The 25,124-nt window shown below is 49.2% G+C and overlaps 1 long non-coding RNA gene across 1 annotated transcript in view; it reads right to left on the bottom strand.

Annotated features, from left to right (window-relative positions):
• The window catches only part of LOC132023914 (uncharacterized), a 39,520-nt gene extending 18,444 nt beyond the window's left edge, over nucleotides 1–21,076 (bottom strand). The window contains exons 1-2 of the long non-coding RNA XR_009406091.1: nucleotides 21,025–21,076; nucleotides 17,643–17,694 (exon numbers count right to left, since the gene is read on the bottom strand). This is a non-coding gene — a long non-coding RNA (uncharacterized LOC132023914). The remainder of the gene's footprint in view (nucleotides 1–17,642; nucleotides 17,695–21,024) is intronic.
• Nucleotides 21,077–25,124: the final 4,048 nt, after the last annotated feature.

The raw sequence follows: 25,124 nt of genomic DNA, 5'->3' as shown, positions 1-25,124 counted from the left end.
CTCTTTCCACCTCTTAATATTCTGCCCCTCTTTGCCTCTCCATGCTCTTCCTGTTTCCCTTCTGGTCAGCCACCTTCCGCTGGCCCCAGACCGCCCTCCAACCCGAAGCTGCTCTGTACCTGCCCCGCCAGGCCCTGCGCCTGGGGTCTCGGAGACAGTCCCGGCCCTCAGCTTGCTCTCAGGGCCACCGGGGAGGCTCGGGAGAACACAGGCAGGCTCGGAGTGGTGCGGCCCTGGACAGGAGGGACACCTAACCCTGGCTTGAGGGTATTGCCTGGAGAGGAGACTTTCCAGGCAGAGGGAATGTCAGGTGAGAAGGTGCTGAGGAGACAAGTGCAGGGTAAGGCAAGGGACTGCTAGTCATGTCCTCCCCTCCCTAGGCCGCCTTACGAATCTCTGTGGGGTCAGGCCTCCTCCTGCCCCTCCAGCTCCATCCCTACTTCTCCTTCCTTTCTGTTTTTGGCTCCAATTCTATCTTTCCATCCTACAGAATTTTTTCCTTCCTTGCCTCAGCCTTTACTCAAATACTGTCAGGACGTACTTCTCACATCCCCAGCCCTCTGCTGGCTTACTCTCCCATCCTGCCCTGTGCGTCCCCGACGAAACGTCTCTTCCTCCGGGAAGCATCCCTGACCTCCCAAATTCAGGTGGCAGGTGGCATCCCGTTCGCTCACCCCCATTCCTAACCCTTATCGCAAGGCTTCATCACACCTGTTTGTTCGTTCGTTATTACGCCGGGGACCACATGCTCTGTGGAGGCCACAGTGCCGTCCGTGTGGTTTATCTTTGTCTCTCCAGGCCAGAGATGGCGCTGGGCATGCAGTAAGTGCTTTACAGAGCTTTGCCAGATTCACCAAACATGGCTGGAAAGGAGGACACTGGGGCGTCGTGGTGTCAGGTGAACGCAAGGAGGTAGGCGAACGCAGAGCACCAAGGTTCTCACAGGCTGCCCTGAAGAGGCAAGATGGGGAACAGCATGTGAGGAGAGAGGCAGGTCAGGGAGAGCCCCCATGGAGCGGAGTCGCTGGAGGCCAGCACAAACATTCTCCAGCCGCTCGCTGGACCCACGGCTGGAGGTCGCTCATCGCTGTCTACATGAATCTCCTCCACAGAGAAATCCCTAGCCTGCCGCAGCCATCTTGAACTCTCATGTAACCAGAAGGCAGAGTCAGACTGAGGTGGCTACTATTCCGTGTCACACTTCCTTCAGCAGCATGTAACTTGAAGACTGTCTGTTCACGTCTGCAACAAAAGCGAAGCTTCTGGAGACCGGAAGAGCCCTACGCATAACGAAGAGGCCAATGCTATGTCAAGGTGGGGACAGAGCGGCTGTCACTGGGCATCTCCCTCAGGTGCTTTCACTCCCCACAGCTGGCCCTGCCACCGAGGTGCGGGGAAGGGACGCTGCCCTCAGATGCCAGAGCTTGCTTTACCTGCATGCGGGGAGTGCCTGGGAATTCGCAGCCCCATGGGGCAGCCCTCAGCCAGTTACAGGAGAGCAAACACTCCATCCTTGGACCCCCGAGCAGAACAACTGGGAGGCGGGGCCTGCCTGTCCTCAGAGACCCACGACAGGACCTGGCTGCATACCCTCTCTTCGCTCAGACCCCTTCCCTTGCCAGTCCCATGCCACACCCCTGGACTCCCTGGGAGCATTCATTCAAAACTCACCTGCATGAGAGTCCTTGTCTCTCCGGGCTCCATCTGGGGAACCCGGCCCAGGGCACAGGGTTCCTAAATCTCCAAGCAGAAACAAGCATTCTGCTGGAAGACCAAAAACCCTGTGTGCTTTATCCCAGCTGTTCACACACGCAGGCTTGCCATCCAAACCATGGTCATCGTGGGTGGGGGGATGGGGTAACTGCGTGACGGGCATTAAGGAGGGCACTTGGTGGAATGAGCACTGGTGTTATATGCAACTCTACCGTGAAACTAATGAAACACTGTATGTTAACTAACTTGAATTTAAAAACTAAACAAAACAAAGCCGTCATCCGAGGTGAGGACACACACTAAGAACTAAACTGAATGGGTATTTTCAACTAAAGGGAGATACTTTATTTTTCATGTCCGAAGCGGACCCCACCCCCAACTCCATGAATTCAAAGCTTGGTGCTTTGGGGCACTTGTGAGGGGTCCTCTGATGGTCTCACTTCTGGCCCAGGAAGAAGGTCACCACCTGCCTGAACCGAACGTGTCAGCGAAGGGACAGACTCCCATACTTTCCACCTTCCCAGAGAATGTTGCAGTCTTTCAAAATGTTGCCTGGAAAGAGAGAATTGGGTTTGGGGTGTGTCTGTGTATATTCAGGGAAAGACAAAGTTGGAAAGGGTCAGTAATTCTAATTTTCCATCGCAGGTATTTATCAGAGAAAAGTTTCAAAGTTTATGGGTGAAGAGGAGAAATCTTAAACTCCGTTGTAGGTCAGCTTTTGGAAGTTTACAATGCTAGGAACACATGAAACTGCTCCTACATTCTTCCTGAGCTTTGACTTAACTCTGGGGGTTTTTTGGTTTAAGATTTTATTTATTTATTTATTTATTTATTTATTTATTTATTTATTTAGTGAGAGAGAGCGCGCGCGAGAGAGCATGCACATGAAAGCAGAGCAAGGGGCAGAGGGAGAGAATCTTGAGCAAGCTCCATGCCTGGTATGGAGCCCCATGCAGGGCTCGATCCCATGACCCTGAGATCATGACCTGATCTGAAACCAAAGAATCAGATGCTTAACCGAATGAGCCACCCAGGCTCCCCCGCTTTACCTTAGGTTTAAGTTTCAATCTCTTACATCAAGATGCTGCCGCATTAAAAATAATGCAAGAGATTAATGAAAAAGTCAAAAACAAGGGTTTTAAATAAACAAGAGGGAAAAACACAACTTTGTATTGCTGTCCCTTGAATGAGAAACAGATTTCTGGTATTTATTCCAACCCCTAGGTTTGGGTGCAACACGTGAACATTAAAATCATTTTTGAGGAGTCATCATTTTTTTCTCAGTCTGGCATCCACCAAATTCAAGAAAGATTAGAAACAGCATTTAGAGATCGTCAAGCCTTCTGGATGGCAAACCCCTCTCCTGCTCTGCGCCTAGCCCCTCCTTAGCCATCTAGCAGCCTGGCTCTGGGACTGTGGGGCTTGGCACCAGGTTGTCCTTGAGCTGACTTGCCCCATTTCGCCCCTCTGGGGCTCTGCCGTGCCTGAACCCCCTCCTTGAACCTGAAGCCCAGGTAGCAGCCTCTCCTCCCGTCACTGGGGGGGAGTGGGTTTCCCTCCCCCATGGCTAATGAGCAGCTCCATGATTGATTGAGCTCCATGATTGATTGAGTGCCAAGCAGGGGACAGGGTGCTTCTCTTCAGCACAAGTGCCCCACACTTGTATCATTAACCCCTTAGTAACTGGAGCGCAGAAGTGGGCTGAGCACCCTTTCCCATTCACGTGTCCTGCAGCATCTTTGCTCCACATCCGCCCCGGCCAAAACCTCAGCCCTTCCTCTGGATAGCCCAAAAGATCTCTGTCCACCAGATCACTCAAGAGCTTGCAAACTTTGCTGGAGACTTGAGGGTCAGAAGAGGAGGGGGCACGATGCATACTGCGCAGTCTCCCACCCTCCCCTGGCTCTCCCTAGATAGAGTCCATCTCTTGGGGTGTCAATGTCATCCCCCAAACAGGACATCATGCCTCTCCTACAAAACACAATGCCCAGGGTGCCTGGGTGGCTCAGTGGGTTAAGCCTCTGCCTTTGGCTCAGGTCATGATCTCAGGGTCCTGGGATCCAGCCCCGCATCGGGCTCTCTGCTCAGCAGGGAGCCTACTTCCCTCTCTCTCTCTGCCTGCCTCCCTGCCTACTTGTGATCTCTCTCTCTCTCTCTCTGTGTCAAATAAATACATAAAGATCTTTAAAAACAAAACAAAAATACAACAACAAAAACCAAAAACCACAATGCTCTCCCCAGGAGCAATTCTGGTGGATACAGTTGAATACACCCGCCCTCCCACAGTAACATCAGGCTGCACAACCCACAGTGTAGAGAGGCCGACTGATTGACTGGAGCTCACTCAGCTACTAAGAATCGGGAATCCGCACTCAGGTGAGTCGGAGAGTCCCCACACTCTAAGAGGTCACGTTGCCTTGCTGTGACAGCTTGGCTGCTGACACTTCATTTCTTCCAAAGACAGGCCATGTGCTGTGCCCTCCTTTTCCTCACAGGCTTTGAGTCTTGCCCCTGATTCCATCCCAGCTGCCAGAGCCCGTTCCTGACTGCGGTCCCTGACCCCCACCATGTTGCACACATACCTCCTGGGACCTCCTTCCTCTGCCCCGCCCCGCCCTGCCCCTGCTCTACCCACCACCCTGCACTGAACCTCTCGATCTATTGATGGGGACCAGTTGCTTGGCCCACCACCCATCGCCTCATCCCACATTCTCTGTCTTATTGGACGTTCTTCCATCACCTGTCACCAGACCCCAGACCACGGGCCACCTCCCATCCTGCTCACCGCCCACAGGCAGCTCCCACAGAGCCTTCAGATGGTATTGGCTGTTTTCAGAAGACAATGAATCTCTCCTCTCTTCCTTTCCTGTCCCTCTCACAGGCAAAGAATGTCTGCCTCCCAAGAATGATTCAGTTCTCCACTGTCCCTACTTGCCAGGGCGCTCGAGGGAGGATCATGCAGTCAGTGGTGTTTAATGGAGTGACTGAGACATCTCTACCTCCCTTCTCCCCTCTTTTGCTCCATGTTGGCTGAGAAGGCAGCTGCCCTGGAAAAGATTTTTGGCCGATCCCTTTTCTCCCCGCTCCCTCAGACTTTCCCATGCAAAGCTAAAAATAGCAGCTCACTGCTGTTGTCACACGGAAAGACAGAAGCCGATTCCCACCATCTGAGCAAGGACATGGCGGCCCTACCCTCTGTGTGGGCAGGTGTCGGGCCCCAGCCTCGGGGAGCATGAAGGAGCTGGAAGAAACTCTTAGGAGGGGCTGGTATGCATTTGATGTCCAAAGGGATGGACAGCTATTGTCACAGGTATCAACTCGCAGTATCATAGTAGGAGTCCAGATTCTCAGACAATCTGGGAACCCGTTGGGGCTTTCCAGAAGGCCTCTTGTGGTCCACCAACGCACACATCCCTGGACAGCAGGCTGAAGGGCAGAGTTCGCTGCACAGACAGTGTGGCCCCCGAGTTCTGGAGGCTGCAGACCAGAAGAAGCTTCACCCCGGGAGGCTGTTGGCCTGTGCTGAAGAGCTGTGACACATGCAAGCCCATGGCAAGAGCCAAATTATGCAACAGCCCTCATTTCATCACACATTGCTGCCCTCCTCCTCCGCAAAGCCTTCCCAGCCGGCCCGCCAGCCGCATCTCTTCCTCCCCTGAGTTTCTGGCTCTACCAACCACTGGGCACATAAACAGACATGACCTTTTGGCGTTCCCAGCATCCCGTATGGAACTTTAACCTACTGCATTTTCTTTAAAGAGACGTGTGCATGAGCGTGTGTGTGTGTGTGTGCGTGTGCATGCGTGTGTGTATGCGTGTCCTGGGGCAGGAACTCCTGTGCAGAACAGAACTATGGCTGAGAATAATCACGGGAGACAGACAGCTCCCATTGACAGAGTTCTTCCCAAACGCTTGCTGTCTACACATCCCAACTCATGGAATCCTCCCAAAGACCCTGTGAAGTGCCGTAAAGGACATCCCGAGACTTCTTGACTTCTGTGTCTTAGCTGCCCGGTATCTAATCCCCCTTCTTGGGTGTGGGGAAATTCTCCACAAAGTTCTCCACAAAGAGTGGGACTTTCCTTCTCTCACTGCTCACAAGAGTTTGCCACATGTTTGCTTTCTGCAGGACATGGCGTACGACCCGGTCTGGCCATTGGATTTGAATCAGGAACAAGCGGCAGTAAGAAGGGGACAGGGAGAACTTGTTCTAGCAGCAGAACTGGCAGCAAACACCTGGATGCGGAGGGTAGCGGGTCCCGTGGCTCCTCCTCTGTTTCTAGGACATTTTCTAAGCCCGGATGGACCCACCCTTCTCAGTGATTCCTTGAGCAACTCAAATCCCATCACCAAACTTCTCCTGTACCTGAATAGGTCAGAATGCGACTTCATTCCTTGAAGCCAAGAACCCTAGCTGTAGATTAAAATTCTCGTATCACAGGGTAGGATTTGAAGCTCAGAGAGGGGAAATGACTTGCCCAAGGTTGCGGGGCTCATGCCTGTTGATCGTAAAGCCTGTGTCCTTTTTAAAAAGGTTTTTATTTAAATTCCAATGGGTTAGCATAGGGTGTTGTATCAGTTCCAGGTGTACAGTATAGTGGTTCAACCCATCACCCCGTGCTCTTCAGACAAGCGCCCTCCTTACTCCCCAGCAAAGCTTGTGTTCTTGACAACACTGATTGCTGAATGTTCAAAATGAGAATTGAATTATAAATGGCATTCTTCCTGTGGACACTTCATAGACTTTTTTTTTAATGAGCTAATTAGGATAAAACCTGTATTGCTGGAGATAGTACATATCGGTATAACTTTTGTAGAATGCAAATCTGGAATATGTATCAAGCCCTTTAAAATGTTCGAACCTTTTGGGGCACCTGGGAGGCTCACTCAATCAAGCATCCAACTCTTGGTTTTGGCTCAGGTCATGGTCTTGGGGTCATGAGATCAGACCCCGCATTGGGCTCCACGCTCAGCTCAACAGTCTGCTTAAGATTCTCTCTCTCTGCCAGGCACCAAGAGAGAGCATTAAGCAGTCATTAAGCATCTGCCTTTGGCTCGGGTCATAATCCCAGGGTCCTGGGATTGAGTCCCACATTGGGCTCCCTGCACAGCGGGAAGCCTGCTTCTCCCTCCCTTTCCTTCCCTGCTTATGTTCCCTCTCTCACGGTCTCTCTGTCAAATAAATAAATAAATAAATAAATAAATAAATAAATAAAAGATATTTTCTCTCTCTCTCTCCGTCTACCACTGTCCCTCCCCCTGCACATACACTCTCTCTCTAAAATAAATAAATAAAGTCTTTATAAATAAATAAATAATTTTTTAAAAATGTTCAAGCCCTTTGAGTTACTAGTTCCATGCTGGGCCTCTATGCCCAGGAATTGCTTCTTGCCCTTTTCTTTTTATTATTGGTCCTTTATTTAAAAGCCTTTTTTTAAGCACGTTTTTTCTTGTGTCCCCTACAATTTTGCAACACAGATATACCATATATTTATGTGCTGCATTTATTATCCATGTTTTATACATAAAAAGAGTATGATTTATTTCACACACACCGACCCAGGGACAGTTATCACTCCCATTGAGAAATCATGTACTAAGGGAAGAGATTCATGTACAAAGATGTTCAACATTAATTCAATAGTTAATAGTTGAAAGTGCACAGCAAAGAGGAGTAACATCTCTGCCAACTGAAGTAATAGTCATTTTACATGATTTTTAACCAACAAAACCCACCATTTGGAATTTTTATTATTTTTCTTAAGATTTTATTTATTTGAGAGAGAGAGCACAAGTCCGGGGCAGAGGCAGAGAGAGAAGCGGACTCCCCACTGAGCAGGGAGCCCCGTTTGGGACTCAATCCCAGGACCCTGAGATCATGACCTGAACCAAAGGCAGATGCTTAACTGACTGAGCCATCCAGGCACCCACTTTTGGAATTTTAAAATTACTAATAAACAACTCTTGAGTCAAATTTGTGATCTAAATTGAGAACAGAGAAAATTTAGAAAGCACTATTAATAAAAATACACCACAGCCCAAACAGACTTTTCCCAGAGGCAAAGTCATTGCCTAAAACACTTATATTGCTAAACAGCAATAAATAAAAACAAACCATTTATGTTTAACTAAGGGAGTTTTTAAAAGGACAATAATAAGTTTATAAAGTTTGTGCTTTTTAAATGCTTATCCAGTAACAGGAACTGTTAAAAAATCAGGATAAAATTGTATTTACCATATGATTAAAACTTGATAAAACAGGGGCACCTGGGTGGCTCAGTGGGTTGTGTCTGACTTCAGCTCAGGTCATGATCTCAGATTCCTGGGACTGAACCCCACATCAGGCTCCCTGATCAGTGGGGGAGTCTGCTTCTCCCTCTCCAGCTGCCTGCTGCTCCTCCTGCTTCTGCTCGCTAGCTCTCTCGCTCTGCCAAATAAATAAATAAAATCCTTAAAAAATATATTTAAAAAAATAAAATTTGATAAAACAAACATACTCATGGATTAAAGCATGGACAAGATACAATATTATCACAGTAGTAGGGGCTTTGGATGGTTGAATTCTGGACAATATTTTTCCTTGTACTTTTCCATATTTTCTGACTTTTCTATAATGACCTTTTATTGCTTTTCAATAGGAAAAGCGTGTATGTTTTCGAGGTGAGCTCATTCTCCAGAACTAGAGTCTGGCCGGGTTAGGGAGGTCTGCCGGTCACCACTCTCCTGGGGAGCCAGAGGAATGGGTATCAGCTCCGTGCCCTCTGCCACTGCCTTGTTCCCTCCGTCATTCAAGACGTGTGTTTCCCCACTTCCACACGCCAAATGCACCCCAGAGATTAGAGATGCGGGAACCACAAGAAGGAGAATTATCTGTGGTTGAAGCAAGGTTACTGGTAGTTCATCTCACACTGGGAGGCGCAGGTGCTCAGAACCCCGGGGAAACACCTCACGCCCTTGGATCAGTCATTACTGGGCTGACGTCTGGTCCCTCCCGACAGAGGTTTTGCGCCCATCACCACGGGCAAGATAATGGCTGCAAATGCTCTTCTCCACCCTGCTGAGGTGACTTCCTACCCCAGGGGCAGGGTGGCGGGTGCTCCCAGCAAGCAGGCTGCCCTGAGGCAGGACAGTGGGTTCTTGTGACAAGCATCGCACCTGCTGTGGAGCCTGGGTCCTGTCATTTCTGGAAGTCCAATGCTTTGAAGTGTCGTGTGGCACCCCTGGGGCATGAATTCATATCAGATCAAGAGTCAGACGCTCCCGGCACCCCACTTGGAAGCCCGAGAGCCCTGGCCTTGTGCTTGGACGTGTGGCCAGAGAGAAGGGGAGTGGGCTGTCTGCGCATGGAGTGTGCCTCCTCGCTCCAGAAGGAAACAACTGCTATGGACAGAACTGTGTCCCTCACGATGCATACGCTGACGCCGTAGCCCTGCGGTGTGCCAGTCTTTGGAGATGGGCCTTTAGGAGGTAATGAAGGCTAAGTGAGGTCAGTAGGGTGGGGCCCTAAGGATTGGTGGCCTCATGAGAAGAGGCAGTTCTCTCTCTCCCTCCCCCACCCCCCACCACTTCCCCCTGCCATGTGAGGACCTCACGGGAAGGCGGCACTCTGCAGGCGGGGAAGAGAGTTCTCACCAGAAGCCAAACCCTACGGGAGCTTGATCTTGGAATTCCGAGTGTCCAGAGCTGAGAGAGAATAAAGTCTGTTGTTTGAGGCACCCAGTCTATGGTGGTTTATGGCAGCCTGAGCAGTCTAAGACAATATCGTCTTCACGGGGGATACCCGGATCCTCCCCCACCAGCTACTCCAGGGGCCCCCAAAACAAGTCTTCCCCCATTCATCCCACCCCCTCCAGGCCCAGCCCATAGCTTGGGCCCTTCTCTGTCCCCACCTGGAGGCGTCTGCAGGTTCCTCAAGTCTCTCTCCACCCCTGATCAGGAAACTTGTCCTGCCTTGTCATAGCACCCCCAATCCTAATACAAGGCTTGGTGCTTGGTCGATGCTCAGGAAGAGCTGGTGGGAGGTGTGAGTCATAAGCGCCCCGGCCAGGGAGTCCCACCAGCCAGGCATGGAGAAGCAGGGCAGGCTCTTCCTCAGCTGTCAGCCATCACCATCTGGGGCCAGTCCTTCTTCGTTTCTCTGGTCCAAGGTTCCGGCCACCCACAGGTGGAAACGCCATAACATTCTGACTCTGTACATTCTTCTTCTTCTTCTTTTAAGATTTTATTTATTTATTTGACAGAGATCACAAGTAGGCAGAGAGACAGGTTGCGGGGGAAGCAGGCTCCCTGATGAGCAGAGAGCCCGATGCAGGTTCGATCCCAGGACCCTGAGATCATGACCTGAGCTGAAGGCAGAAGCTTAACCCACTGAGCCACCCAGGCGCCCCAACTCTGCACATTCTTAATGAACGCCAACCACGGGCCTCCTCCTCAGCAAAACCCTCAGCTACAATGTTCAACAAGACAACGTGGTGAATTCCCCAAGCAATAAGCAAGTAAATGTTTTAGAGCATCTAAAATTACAAAGAACTTAAAAACATGGGGGAGGACCTCACATCTTTACCACATGTGAGGAGATCCCAAGGCGCTGAGCTGTGTCCCCAGCATAGCTCAGTGTTCCTGAGGAGTTGGGCGTGCCTTTCAGCATTAAACCTCCTTCCAGATGCACCCTGCCATCCCTCCGCTCTCTCACTCTGTTTCTGTTCTGTCCCAAAGCCCATGGGGGAAGGGCTACCTCCCTCCGCCCATCTTGTTTTTTTGCCCAGCAACCGTAGCCACTCACCACCAGCCTAGGCTGGGCCCTTCCTCCATCACTGCCTAAGCCCTCAGAGCAACTGATTTCATGTGCTTCTGAAAGGTCTACTGCAGTTCTAACAAGTGAAAATATGTTCCTCTTCCAGGAATTGGAGGGCTTCTATGGAGACTGACAGAAAATACAGCAAGTCACACTACAGGTTTAAATGCTATGAAAAGTCTGTGCAAGGTCCGAGAAGGGAAAAGTCAACTCCATCGGAAAGCAGGGTTTTGGGGGAAGGCAGGGTGGGCCTTTCCAAAGATGTAGTATGTGAGCTACATCTTTTTTTTTTTTTTTTTTTAAGATTTATTTATTTATTTATTTGATAGCGATCACAAGTAGGCAGAGAGGCAGGCAGAGAGAGACTGGGAAGCAGGCTCCCCACTGAGCAGAGAGCCCAATGCGGGGCTGGATCCCAGGACCCTGAGATCATGACCTGAGCCCAAGGCAGAGGCTTAACCCACTGAGCCACACAGTCGCCCCTGATCCACATCTTAAACAACAAATGGGGATTGGCCACACTGGCAAGGTCAGGGTGTGGGGGGGAGGGGAGCTTTCCAGGCATTAGGAGGATCAGAAGCAAAGGCACAGATCCAAGAAATTTCAAGGGCTTTACACTAATATCTATTACTGCCTAACAAATGACCCACAAACTTAGTGGCTCAAAACAACACACCTTTTTGATCTCACTGTGTCTGTGGGGCAGCAATCTGGGCACGGCTTAGCTGGGTCTTCACCTTCAGGGCTCTCCCAGGGCATCAATCATGGTGCTGGCCAGGGCTAGGGTCCCACCTGATGATTTGTAAGAGGGCTCCATTTCCAAGTTCACGTTGTTAGCATATCATGGTTCTTCAAGGATTGTTTGACTGAGGGCCTCAGTCTAGCTGGCTCGATGCTGCCTTTAGCCCCCTGCCAAGTGGTCCTCTTCAACAAAGACACTGACCTCAGCAACAAGATGGAAATGACTTCCCATCACTTTTTTCATACCCTGTTACAAGCTGACCTAGCCCATGCTCAAGGGGAGAGGATTTTTAGGAGGTAGGGGAACCCCTGAGAATCAGCCCCCTGCAGTCCACTTGGGGAATTGCAGGCAGTCTCAGGCTCTGGCAACACAGGGAGGTGGGGGCAGAGGAGGACAGACCACAAGGGGTTTCAGAAACCATGCCAAAGGACTGGGGCATCATCCTGTCAATGGTGGGATCCCTTCTCTTCTTTTAATGCACCTTGTGGTTTGGTTTTGTTTCTCCAAATCACATCAGCTTTAGTGCCCTAAAATCCCCGTTACACTTACTCACCCTACATGTGTCCCCCCTCTAACGGCAGTGCCACATCTGTCATGTAGACACACCGAAGCCAGACTTAAACAGACGCAGCTGAAATGTTTTAAATCCCCAGACCTCCAAACAGGTAGCACCTCCAAATCCATCACTGAGACTTTGGCAAGAAGTTGTTCTTGGCTGTCTGAAAATCCAGAATGGATTGCCGCGGCAGGGCAGGGGGGTGGGGTGGTTGGGCAAGGACTGGAATGTCTCCCTGAGACCTGGCCCTCTCCTCTGGGGTCTGAGTTGCTTCCAGTCATGGTGCTGCCACCAGGCCTCAGTCAATCCAAATCTATCACCGGCCCCAGTGTTCAGAGAGAGGCCCCAGAAAAGCCAACACTTCCCAAGCCATAACCAACTTTCCCAGAGGAAATGGCCCGATGCCATGATCCCTCATTGCTGGAAATGTCACTTGATTATGGCTGTCACAATGATGACTGCTCTTTCTGTTCCTCGAAGGTGAAGAGTGTCTGCTGTTCTGGCTCTTAGAGGTTTTTACTGGCTTCTTTACCTTGATCACTTTTCCTGCACGTGTACAAGTGTGCTCTTGCCAAAGCTCATTTCTCTGTGCTTAATAAAGCATTTTATGGGCTACTTTTTTGGCAGGGAGTCTCCGTCCTCCATTCTTTGATCTGCAGACCCTGCGTGTACCGAGTTAGCCCTGAGCAAGCATTACCCTTCCAAACCCCAAGAGCCACGTCCAAAATATAACCCCCAAGGTTCCATTTGGAAGCCCTGGGGGGGTCTCTTCCTATGATCCTTAGATCCCTCTGGCTTTGGTCCTTGCCCTACCCATGATCCATCTCCCAAGGAAAGGAATGAAAGCGGTGATAATTTCTGAATTTTGATGATTTCCACCCAAGTACTTCTTGTGACCACGCTCACTGGTTACCACGCATCCATTTGGAGGATGGCCGCCTCTTACGAAGGGATCATGACAACATTCCAAATGCAACAGCTTTGATCTCTCGGCCAGAAGACATCTGCTCGCCTGTTATGACATTTTTACCTTCTAGGTTCAGGCCAGAATTGTCTCCCTGCTCCCCAAGCGCATCTCCCTGCCGGAGTATCATTCCTTCTCTGTTTCCTTGGCTTTGTGTTATCACCTTCTCCTTCCAAAACTTATGCCTCATCCCTCCATGAAATATTTTACCTCAGACAGAGAAATTCTGCAGCTGACAGGCAACTGTATTGTCTTTGAAGTGTGCTGGCTCTAGGCTGAGTCTCTGGCCAGAGGAACAACTTACTGGAATTACTTAGACGTCTCCTTTTCCTTTGTTTCCTTCTCAGTGTTTATTCACGGAGGAGAATGTCAGTGATCATTGGGAGAGAAAGTTCCAGAAGTCCGTTCCCCCTGTGAATCAGCAGAGGATGCATTTTCCACTTCCTCCCCTCCCACAAAAATCCACGGCACTCAACGAAGTCTCTCTTCCCCAAATGATCTCCATTTCCCAACCTCATCACCTCGAGTTCCTAATTCTCCTGCTTGGGAAGAGTACTGCCCTTCAAGCCAGGTGGTTTGCTCCCACCAAAAGAAGCCAGACCAGAATCTCCCTTCACAGAAACCGTTCCTTTGGGCCTCACCTGCATGCCTGCTCCCTTTGCAAGACACGGAGACAGGCATGGGCCTCAGTGGGTGATGAGTAGATTTGTTTAACTGCTTCGAAATTATTATTTGCATGCAGAAGGCCTGGGAACAAAAGCCCTTGTGTGTAAAAATGCCACAGGATTAAGCCTTTGTTTGGATCCCCTTTCAAAAGAAGTGTGATTATATGCACAGCAAGGACACCTGAGAACTAAATGAGCTATCAAATGGCCTAACAGACTTGGCGAAGGACCATAATCTGGCCCACGGCCCCCATTCTCAGTCCTTCAGTCAGTCATGCTACACAAGCAGCCCTCCTTTCTCCGTGTGTTGTGCTTTTGTCTCCAGGAAAGGGGTCTGCAGCCAGGTCTGCCATGGGGGCCAGGGGAGGTGAGCAAGGGAGTGGGATCAGGTCAGAAAGGAGTCGGGGTGGGGGGGCGCTGCGCCTGCCATATACAAGGAAAATGTTACTCAATAAGCCATCCGAGCTACCGAGACCATGACTGCCAATTCCCGAGGCGGGATGAGTAAAACTGGAGTCAAGGTCGAAGGCATGGCCGGACTGCATAGGAGTTGGGGACACACACATGCCCATCTGACGAAAGTATTTATTTATAAAGAAATAACAAAGGCCAAAGTCCAGAAGGTTGTTTTATCTGCAAGGAGAGAGGGAAGGGGCTGGGGAGGAGAATATAGGTTTCTGGGAGTTACCGCCAATATTCTGCTTCTGGGGTTCATCGGCCACTTCAGAGTTATTTGTTACAGAGGGAATAAAGAGCAAAGCCGGGCATGAACTGAAGGTAGTAATGAATGATCATTAATCTGATTCTGTGCACTACAGGGATCTAACGTAAAGTAATTCTGCGGGAGCTAAAGCTTTCATTATTCTGAAATAACTGTCTCTATCACTTATACTTAAAGGAAAACCTAAGTTAATAACCTGCTTAACTGAGAAATTCTCCCCCAAGTATTTGGTGGATTTGCTCCCCAGTAGTAAGGGAGGCATGGCTACTGTTTTTAGTCCCTTCCACATGATACGTTGAACAGCACATGGTTCTTGGTTTCTGGACCACAGGGTCAAGTTCAGGAGACACTGGACTGGAAAGTGCGAGGCAGCGTGCCTATGACCGCCAGCCTGAATGTGACCCAGATGCTTCGGCACCCCCGACACTCACTGGGGGTTGTCAGAGCCCTGCCGGGAGTCAGACAAACTCAAGTTCAAGTCCCAGGTCTGCTGCCACCAATGAGCTGACTTGAGGCAAATCCCCTAGCCTGCCTGAGCCTCAGTTTTTCAAATGTCAGCTGGGAGTTTTAGTGCCCTAGTGCTGCCATAACAAAGGACTACAAACGAGGTGCCTGAACACAACTGAAATCTATACGCTCCAGTTCTGGAGGCTAAAAAGTTTGGCAGGGCCATGTTCCCTCTGAAGGCTCTAGGGAAGGACCATCCTGGCCTCTTCTAGCTCCTGGTAGAATGTCAGAAATTCCTTGACGTTCTTTGGCTTGTGGCTATCCCACTCTCATCCCGTCGTCATGGTCACGTGGCATTCTCCCCGTGGGGCTCTATGTCTCCTCATGGCTTTCCTGTAAGGACACCAGTCACTGGATTTGGGGGCCACTCGGATCAGTAGAATCTCATCCTAACGGATGACAACTGCAGAGACCCCAGAGAGGGTCACATTTTAAGGTTTTGGATAGATCTGAATTTCAGAGGCATACCATTCAACCTTGTACCCGGAGATGAGGATACATTACCAAAAGAACTATGATAAGAATAAAATTAAATAATGTGTGTAAAACACCTAGCACGTATCAGCATTCATCACCACCATCATCCATCATCTCAGGGAAGAAGTGAGTTGGGGGAAATCGGAGGGGGAGACAACCCACGAGAGACTGGACTCTGAGAAACAAACTGAGGGTTTTGGAAGGGAGGGGGGTGAGGGGTTGGGTGAGCCTGGTGGTGGGTACTAAGGAGGCTGTGGTGCATAAACACTGCATTTTGGAACACACACACACACACACACACACACAATTAAATTAAATTAAATTTTTGGAAAAAAAAAAAAAAGATTCTTCTTCTGAAAACATTTCACCCTGTTAGCTAAGGTGACCACAGGAGAAACCATCAAATAGGCCTGGGTTCAAATCTTGGCTGGGAAACCCCTGGAAAACTACCTAGCATCTCTGAGCCTCAGTTTCTTTATCCACGCTAGTGGAGCGATAGATGCATATACATCCAACACTTAAACAGCATTTACTATATTCTGAGCGCTGTGCTAAGAGAGTGATAAATCTTATCTCAATCAATTATCAGAACAGGCTGTGAGTCAGGTATTATTCATTTTACAATCAAAGAAATTAAATCAGCAGATATGTAAGACAGTTGGCTAAGGTCACATTGGAAGTGATGGAACCAGAATTCAAACCCAGGCAATCTGGCGCAGAATTCCTCCAAGATTCAAACAGTTCCAAATAAAATGGTTGGTCAGTGGTTAGTATGTATGACGCAGTCCATAAAGTGGGGTAGAGTAACTATGCTCCATCTTCTAAACCTTTCTCCTTTGTCAGCCTCAAGATTGCCTTTCCTCTTTCTCCCAATTCAGACACCCTGTTGACTTTAAACCAGAGCCAAGTTTCCATGTTTAAATGTTCAGACTGCTCAAGTTCCATTCAGTTTCCTGGGGTATCTTGTCCTCTTTTTTTTTTTATCTTGCTCTTACTCTCGCCACTGTCTTGTGACCACGGTGACAGGAAGGGTGACAGAATGGGAGGGTGCAGTGGTTCTCTCTCAGACAATGGTAAACCATGCGCTCCTTTGCTGGGGTGGGGACAAAGTGAAGCCACAGACTGGCAGCTACATATCTCAGGGACAGCCACTCGAGGGGGACCACTCACCAGCCCTAGAACTTGTGTGCCGTCCTTGGCATAAAGCTCCTTGAGAGATCCATCCAGCATGACCTCCCTCAGATTTAGGAAAGCCACCACCAGGGAAGAACACAGAAAATTCTCCCACGGAGAATGTGCCCAGAGGTTGGTGAAGTGAGTTAACCCTGAGCATCTAGCGTTGGGTGAAGTGGGTTCCCAGTTAGGGGGGCCCTGACAACACCTTGTCCTGACCTATTCTGGGCAGGAGGCATTCACACAGAGTTCGTCCGAATCTCTGAGACTTGGCATCAACCCCCACCTACTGCTAACTGGTGAGTAAGAGGAAAAAACGCTCTCCCTCCCCTGCATCCTCCCCACCCCCACTCCGCCAGCCTCTCTTGCTCTTGCCAGAATCCTCCCATGGTCATGACATCTGTTATAGAAATATGGCCACTAAGAGAGGGTGCACCTCCACACCCACGATGGGAGAACTAGGTAGATCCAATCATAACTTAAGCAACTTTTGGCCAAATATGTTCACGCTCCCCAAACCCACAATATGAGGACAGGCTTTCTCCCAGGGGTAAAGTGAGGAACGGCAAACTGCGGAGCAAGCCATTTGCTGCTGCTGCTGCTGCTCCACCCTTCCCCTCTTGGGGTCCCTCCTGTCTCCCTCCCAGGCCCAAACCCCTTACACAGCGCTGCCTTCCCTCCTTTCTTCCTCAGGATGCAGGGCCCCTGTCACTTTGATAGCAGTGGACGTGATTAAGGAAGAAACTCCCGCTAGTTTGCCTCCCAGCCAGCAGGCGCCCTCACCCAGGTGAGCTGCACAAAAGACACAGCTGGTGGGGAGTCTTCAGGCAATTCCTGAACTTTCTGCAGCTCCCCTGTGAGCTGTTAGGATGCACGCAGGGTTTACACTCGATGTTGTGAGGTTAGGGTGGGGGTTTCTATGACTGGTTACTAAGCCCATGAAAACACACTAACAGAAGTAAAAAAGTCTTTGTGCTGGGAGCCAGGGGGAAGCTGGACACGCTCATCCCACCTGTGCCCTGGTTCCTGGAAAAGGTCTGGACTTAGGTCACTCACCCATTATGAGCTCCCCGACATGTGCCCCCCACAAACAGCGCTCCCCAGCCCTCCTCTGCCCAGCCCTGACCCCGGGCATCCCCTGAGCAGCCCACGAGATCCTCACCCCTCAGGACGCCGGGTCTTGTGGGGGTGAAACAGGTGAAGGGGATGAAGAGATACAAAGCTCCAGTTATAAAATGGGTAAGACCCGAGGATGAGAAGTACCGCGGACAGAATGCCTTCTATAATATTGTGATAGGTTCGTACAGTGACAGCTGGTGACTGCACTTACCATGGTGAGCATTTTGTAACACATACAGCTGTCGAATCACCCTGTTGTACACCTGAAATGAATAGAATATATTGTATGTCAACCATACTTCGATTTGAAAAAAAAAGGACTGGGCTGTCAGTGACCGCCCTCCACTCAGCCCATTCATTTTCACAGTGATTATGGGTTCCTGAGGATGGAACTAAATGGTACCCTCTGGGAAGCATAGATTTTAACCAGTTTTTTCCCTATCTGTACTTACTTTGCATGTTTTTCAACTCTGTCTGAAATGCATGGAAAACCTCAGATTCTTCCTGGCCTGATGCCCTCCTTGTGTTTGTTGCTATATTATGAAAGCAGTAAAAAAAGAAAAAAAAACATATATATGATTTCTCTATTCCAAGTTCCCCACATACATGGGATTGTGCAATATTTGAGTGTGTGTGTGTGTGTGTATAAATTCCACTTACATGAGGCTCCTGGAATAGATTTATAGAAGGGAGGTTTGCAGGGGCTGGGGAAAAGGAATGGGAGGTGACAGTGTCTAATGGGAACAGAGTCTCAGTTTGGGAAGATGAAAAAATCCAGAGATGGATGGTGACAGTCGTTGTATGACAATGCAAATATACTTAATGTCACTGAACTGCATCCTTAAAAAAGGCCAAAATGGTAACTTTCACATGATGTATCTTTTACCACCAGGATATCAAATGTATATTATATATTTGCATCAGCTCCTCTCTTATTTAGATATATAACTAATTTCAGACAGTTTACATTTTACTTTTGATCTCTCACCTCCTTTTTTATATCGTGTGCCTTGGTTTGGACCTTTTATCTCCTAAGACTTTTCTGGATCTGGTTTTTTACAGAACCAAAAGGAATACCCCTCCAGGAAAAACAAAAAACCAAACAAGACAAAACTATGGCTCTCTCTTCCTTCTGTATCCCCCATAGCCAGTCACCCTCTTCTCAGTTGCTTTTAGGCAGAAAGCTTTCCTAGTTCAAGAGAAAGTCTGATTTTCAGTCGTACATTTAATAATTCATAAATCATGAGAGGTTCAAACAGGTTCAAAGTTTAAAAGTTTAAAAGTTTTGCTAAAGCTTTAAAGTTTAAACTGTCAGAGGCTTTGACAAAAAACTTTTCCTGTCTGGAATATTTAAGATTGTTGTGCCATATTATATTCAGGACTCTGTTATAGCCTCCTCTCCCAAAATGTTTCTCCTAAGAGAATCCAGGCGCCGTTGGCTTCGCGTGTTTTCCTCTGTGGCCCTGAGGCCCCGGGGTCCCGGAGGGCGAGCAGGTACCGGGAGCCGGACTGGGGCGGGGCGGAGGGTGGGGGTTGCTCTGACAAACCGCACTTTGGGGGAAAGCACTTAGTTGGCCAGAATCACTGTCGTGTGGGGATTTCTCTTTAAAAGAATGGAAATTGTAAAATGAGATCCTGGCAAAAGTGTGTAATGAGGTCTTGGCGGAAGACAGTGAGTTGTGCATAATCTGCTATTTCAAAATCTGGAAGCAGAGAGGCCAAATCTTCCGCTGGCCTCCAGCTGACCTCTAATTTTTCAGGCATAATTACTGTATTTGCATGTGCGATTGAGTGTGGTGTCAGCCACCCACGCCAAAGCACTTTTTGGAGTTTACTGGGACAAGAACAGACACAGTCACTTCCACCACGAACTGTGCTTGACCAAGCAAGCATAGAACATGGAGGTCATGTCTGACAATCTGGCCTTGGACCCCGATGCTGCATATACTGTGTTGTTTTGATAACGTCACTCCGTTTCTCAGAAACCTTCAGTGGCTCCCACTGGCCTTTCAGGTCAGATCCAAGGACTGAGTCATGAACTTTCAGCGTCTCACGTCAGATCCTTACTGCAGACGAGCAAACCCCCAGCCTTCCCCCACCTGCCCTGCTCACTGCCACCTCCAACCCTGTTCTGTGTGCTCCACTCCACAGCTGAGAAGATTTTCCTTCTCCTTTTCACCAAACACGTCTTTACAATTTTTTCAGAATTCTCCTCTTGCTTATGGTTCCCCAAGACATTAGTACCGGTGCCAGGACCAACTCAGCATAATCAAATTCTTTCCCTGGTTTCCAGGATTTGGTGACAGGATGTTGTAAGATGAGCCCATGACACAAATGCACTAATGTTTTGGGCTCCCAACTCGGGTTTCTATCCCTGGACGACGAAGAGCGTGTTTTCACAGGAACAGCCTCCTTCCAACCTCACCTGCTCCCCTCCATGCCCTCCCCGGAGTCTTCAGTCCTAGGAGCTCTGCGGGCTTCTCCACGGTTCCTGATCAGAACACCTGACATGTATCTTCCGGACTTTCCTGGGTGGCCTCTGGTGGCATCCCAGAGTCGCCACACTCTTTTCTTGAATCTTCCTAGTGTCCTAACTTTGCATGACTTTTTTCACCTCTTTTGTGCCTCCTTCTCCAGCTGCCCCCCCCCCCCAGCATGGGGCACTCCATGTGGCACATTCATGGCCAGTTCCCCTTCCTCCAGTGCTGCCCCCAGGCAAGCTCCCCTCCCCCTCTCCTAGGGGCCACATACCAACTCTCCCATGGGCCCTGACACCCCGTTGGCCTCTCCCCACTGACTCCACAAATGAGAATCTGGCAAACTCAATGCCTATTTCCTGACAGTCTATCAGAGAAAGAAACCAGTGGAAGTCGTCCTGCAGAGCTGCCCCCCTCCCACCTCCAGACTCCATATTTCATTGTCTTTCTGCCAAGGCTCCTTTTGTGTTTCCCCGCTCAGCCAAGTACCTGGTTGGGCAGGGTAGGACTCCCCGCCGCCCCTAAGAGCTTCCCCCTTCCACTTTCCCACCCCAAAGACTCCTTTGCCATCCTCTCCCTCTCCTCTAGCCCACCACTACTTCTTAATTCAGTCTGTCACCACCTCCTGTTCTAACATGGCAATGCCCCGCTCTCAGGCGGCTCTTCTCTGGTCTTTCCTGTTCCCAATCTTTACAGACAAGGACAAGTCATGTCGCTGCCAGGGAACCGCAGCCTTTCCCTGAGCTGCCCCCCCACACTCCTGGAAACACAAGGCCCTTGGCCGTCGGAGCCCCCTCGACTCCACCAGCCGCATACTCCCCCACACCCCTCCCCTTCTTCTCTCCCCTCTCTGCTCCAGCCAGACCTGCCTGCCTTCTGTTCCCCAGCAGGCAGCCTCGTTCATATCTCTGTGCCTTTGCAAATACAGTTTCTCCTACTCGGAAGGCCTTCTCTGACTCTCAGCCTGCTGAGCCCAAAGCATCCATCGGGTCCAGCTCACTTCCACCATGAAGCCCTCTGGGATTCCTGTCGGCAGGGAGACACTCCCCCTCCCTCCTACTTCTAGACAACTGTGTTCTATGCACTGAGCCCCTCCGTTGGTCACGTGCGCCTTACCTGAGGGACTCTGGGCTGCTTATCTCTGATCCCTCAGCACCCGATCCTCTGTCTGGCAATTCAGGGGCCAAGCTCCTCTGAAAGAATTAAATCTTGTGGCACCAAGGAACAACCTCCAGATAACTAAGTGCCCTCGGCATGGGAAAGTGTCTTCTCTGAATCGGATTCTTGGTTCTTCTCTGATTGTAGCCTGTTAGAATTTTCACTATTCCTGATTGGGAAGTGTGAACTCTTGGAGAGAAAAAGAGAAAGATTCTCATTTAGATGACTCCTGTCTCCCCAGCAGACTCATGAACCTTCCTTTGTGGGTTGTAAACTCCATTTATCCGGGGGCAAGGGGCACGCCTTTTGGGTACCGTGTGGAACATTCTGGTTTCTACGAGAGCGGATGTAAATCATTTTCTGCTAAAACCATGCAGATATTTGTAATGGTTCAGAGAGCTCTGTAGTTAAGCCTCTGTTCTGGCATGTGAATTAAGGACAGCTTAGAGGAACACAGGCCCTGGGATATTTGTGGCTAGTTTGCTTACATCCACGGAGAGATGACACGACTTAGCCTCATACACATCAGGCTTTGAAGTCAGCGAGACCAGGGTTTAAGTCCTGGCTCCACCAGGAGGGCACCTGGAGCAGCCCACTTCTGCTCTCCACCTCAGGTCCTCATCTGTAAAACAGAAAAGGTCATACCTCCTGGGGCTGCTGTGAAAATTAACTAAGGTCATGTCTTTAAAGCACGTATCACAGAGGAAGCCCTCAATTGTTGCTATAGCATGTGCCGGAGTGCTAATGACTGGCAATTAATGCTAATGATTGCCTTAATCAGGAGCACAAGAAGTGCTTCATTTTTTTAAGTTTTTTTTTTTTTTTTTACAATTTTGTTTATTTATTTGACAGAGAGAGAGATCACAAGTAGGCAGAGAGGCAGGCAGAGAGAGAGGGGGAAGCAGGCTCCCTGCTGAGCAGAGAGCCCAATGTGGGCCTCGATCCCAGGACCCTGAGATCATGACCTGAGCTGAAGGCAGAAACTTAACCCACTGAGCCACCCATGTGCCCTGGGAAGTGCTTTATACACTAGAGATCTGTACCCACACATGCACACAGAAATACGGAAATACTTATGTGTGTATATATATATGCATTTATAGGTATAAATTTATATATACTGTGTATTTATATTTGCACACATTGGCTATAATGACATAAAATTCTTACAATACACCTATGAGGTCGGAACTCTGTTTGTCTCCACTTCTCAGGTGAGGAAACTGAGTCAGGTTAAGTAACTTGTCTCCAGTCACTGGACTAGTAAGTAGCAGACCTGGAATTTCAACTGAGGCAATCAGTCTGGAATCCGAGTCCATGCTCTTCACAAAAGCTTCAAACTGCCTCAGTGCACTCTTCCGGTCAATGAATACTTTCGTCATCACCATCGTCACCATCACCACCATCACTTGTCGTCACCGTCGTCGTCGTCGTCCAGGATGCTGCCATATGACAAAAGCCCTCTGGCAAGGCTGACTGTTCACACAACTCTCGGGTGGTGACTCTGTCGCACAAACAAGACCGTTATCTATCTGGCAGCATCTGGGGCTGCCCCAAAGGTCTATCCCATGCAACACGAACACTTGGGTGGTAGAAAGCACTGTCTAGGGAGGCCCTGGAATTCCAGAAGACTGAAGCCAGGATACGAGCTGGCGCGGAGTCAGAGTGTGTGGCCCCTGGCGCAGCCTCATCCCATTCGCCTGTTGTCTTTCCTCGTTCAGCTGGAGAAAGCCACCCAGTGATCCCTGCCTCCCAGTCAACCCCAGCCAGACTGGGATTTTGTAATCGCGTCTGTCTCGGATGACGGCCCGCAGAAGTCAGACGTGGAAGGGCTCGCTCGGACTGTCCACGCATTCCACCCTGGAGCCAGGAAATGAGAACTTCTAACCCAGTGTCACTGGTTGTAAAAATCACATGTATTTGTACAATATGGAAGTGGACGTAAGTGGATCTGAATGTCATAGCCTGGTTTACCAGAAATTTCATTTTAGTGTGTTTTCTTTTCTTCCCTGTTGTCACCTATGTTTGCTGATTTTCCTTTTCTACCTGTTTTTCTCTCAATTTCATCTCAAAGTTTATTCTTGGCCTGGACCATATTAAGGCTCTTTGTCCTCGTAGTCTGTGTAAAATAGGCTTTCCTGAAATATTTTTGCTTAGAATCAGGTGCATCAGGGCACCCAGGTGGATCAGTTGGGTTGCACATCCAACTCTTGGTTTCAGCTCGGGTTCTGGTCTCATAGATCCTGGGATTGAGTCTCTGCATCAGGCTCTGTGCTCAGCAGGAGCTGAGTGCTCTCTCTCTCTCAAATAAATAAATCTTAAAAAAAAAAAAAAAAAAAAACTGACTCAGCTTGGCATTAGGCAAATTGCCTTCTCGAAGCCTAAGTTTTGCATATGTAACATGGGTATAATAAAGAACCCAACTTGAAGGAATTGTTGGGACAATTCTATATAATAATTAACAGGAACTATCACTCCCTGAAAATCAGCGCAGCTGATCACTGCACGAGGTGCCTTCTCCCAAGCTTGCCGACAAAACTGCTGAATAAAGGAAGAGATTATAATGTCCTATTTGGCATCAAGCCTCTTTCCTGGAGGTACATCTCTACCCGGATGGAAGGGAACAAAGACAGTCTCATCAGCCAGCCCGCTGCACACCGCACGAAGCATACCATCCTCTCGTTAAGGAAGCTAGGTTCCCAGCCCTGTTTTACAAAAGAGGAACTGAAGGCAAGAGAGATGCTTGCCCAAGGTCACCCAGTGACTAAGCAGGGACACACGTAATTACCACGTGCTAAAGCAATATTAAACAGTAGCACTAACAAGAACAATTAGTGGTTGTTGAGGGGAGCTTACCACAGGCCAGGCACTGTTCATTTAGTCCTCATATCAACTCTATGAGGTAGACACTATTACTAAGCCTGTTTTACAAATGCATGGATAGAAGGGAAAGGGTGTTTCGTGACTCGCTGAAGGCCATGTGGTTGGTAAGATGACAAAGCCAGAACTTGGAATGTGTGTTCCGAATTCAGAACCAGACCTGTCCTACACTGTCTCTGTTAAAAAATAAAATAATCAGGGGTGCCTGACTGGCTCAGTCGGTTGAACAACTGAGTCTTGATTTCAGCCCAGATCGTGAGGTCGAGCCCTGCATCAGCCTCCATACTCAGTGTGGAGTCTGCTTGTCCCTCTCCCTCTGCTCCTCCCCTTGCTCGTTCAACTCTCTCTCTCTCTCAAATAAATAAATAAAATCTTTTAAGATGAAATAATGAAGTATGCATAAAAAGGTTTAGCCCAATGCCTGTGTACATGCACACACACACACACAGCACATGCACATGTTATTGTCATTATTATCACTGATAAAATGATAGTCAATATTTTAATATTCTTGCTTTTTCAGGCATTTCCACTCATCTGTAAGATGTGAACTTCCAGCATGAGTCTGAGTGGACAGGAGCCCATTTTCTCAGATTCATTTGATTTTTGGTCATCTTAACGGCCTTCTGCTGATGTCGACAGCAAGAGTCCCATCCTAACCTAAGTTCGTGATCACCCTGAGTTTTCTTTCCCAAAAGTCCTCCTACTGAACTGATCCTGAAAATCACTTTTCTTCCTGCAACAGCTCTGCATTAGTTTATCACTGCTATAAACAAACAAACAAGCAAACAAATTACACCAAATACGGTGGCTTGAAACAACACACCTTTATTATCTCACAGTTTCTGGGTCCTCCGCTCAGGGTCTCACGAGGCTGTAGTCAAGGTGTTGGCGGCGTGGTGACCCTTCTGGAGCTCCGAATCCTCTTCCGAGCTCATGTGGTTGTGGGCAGAATTCAGTTCCTTGTGGCTACAGGACTGAGGGGGTCCCTGGTTTCTTCCTGGCCATTGGCTAGAGGCTGCCCCCAGGCCCTAGAGGCCCCCCGCAGTGCCCAGCTTTATGGCTCCCCGCACGGGAAGCCCACATCCAAGCAGCCTGCTTCTTTAAGGCCAGCAGGAGAGTCTCTCACTCTGGTCTGCTAAGATGGAGTCTTAAAGAACAAAATGAACTGTGGGAAG

Source organism: Mustela nigripes, chromosome 8, assembly GCF_022355385.1.
Source record: "Mustela nigripes isolate SB6536 chromosome 8, MUSNIG.SB6536, whole genome shotgun sequence".
Taxonomy (NCBI): domain Eukaryota; kingdom Metazoa; phylum Chordata; class Mammalia; order Carnivora; family Mustelidae; genus Mustela; species Mustela nigripes.
Note: the sequence above shows the minus strand (reverse complement) of the source record. Positions and strands in the feature narration are given on the sequence as shown.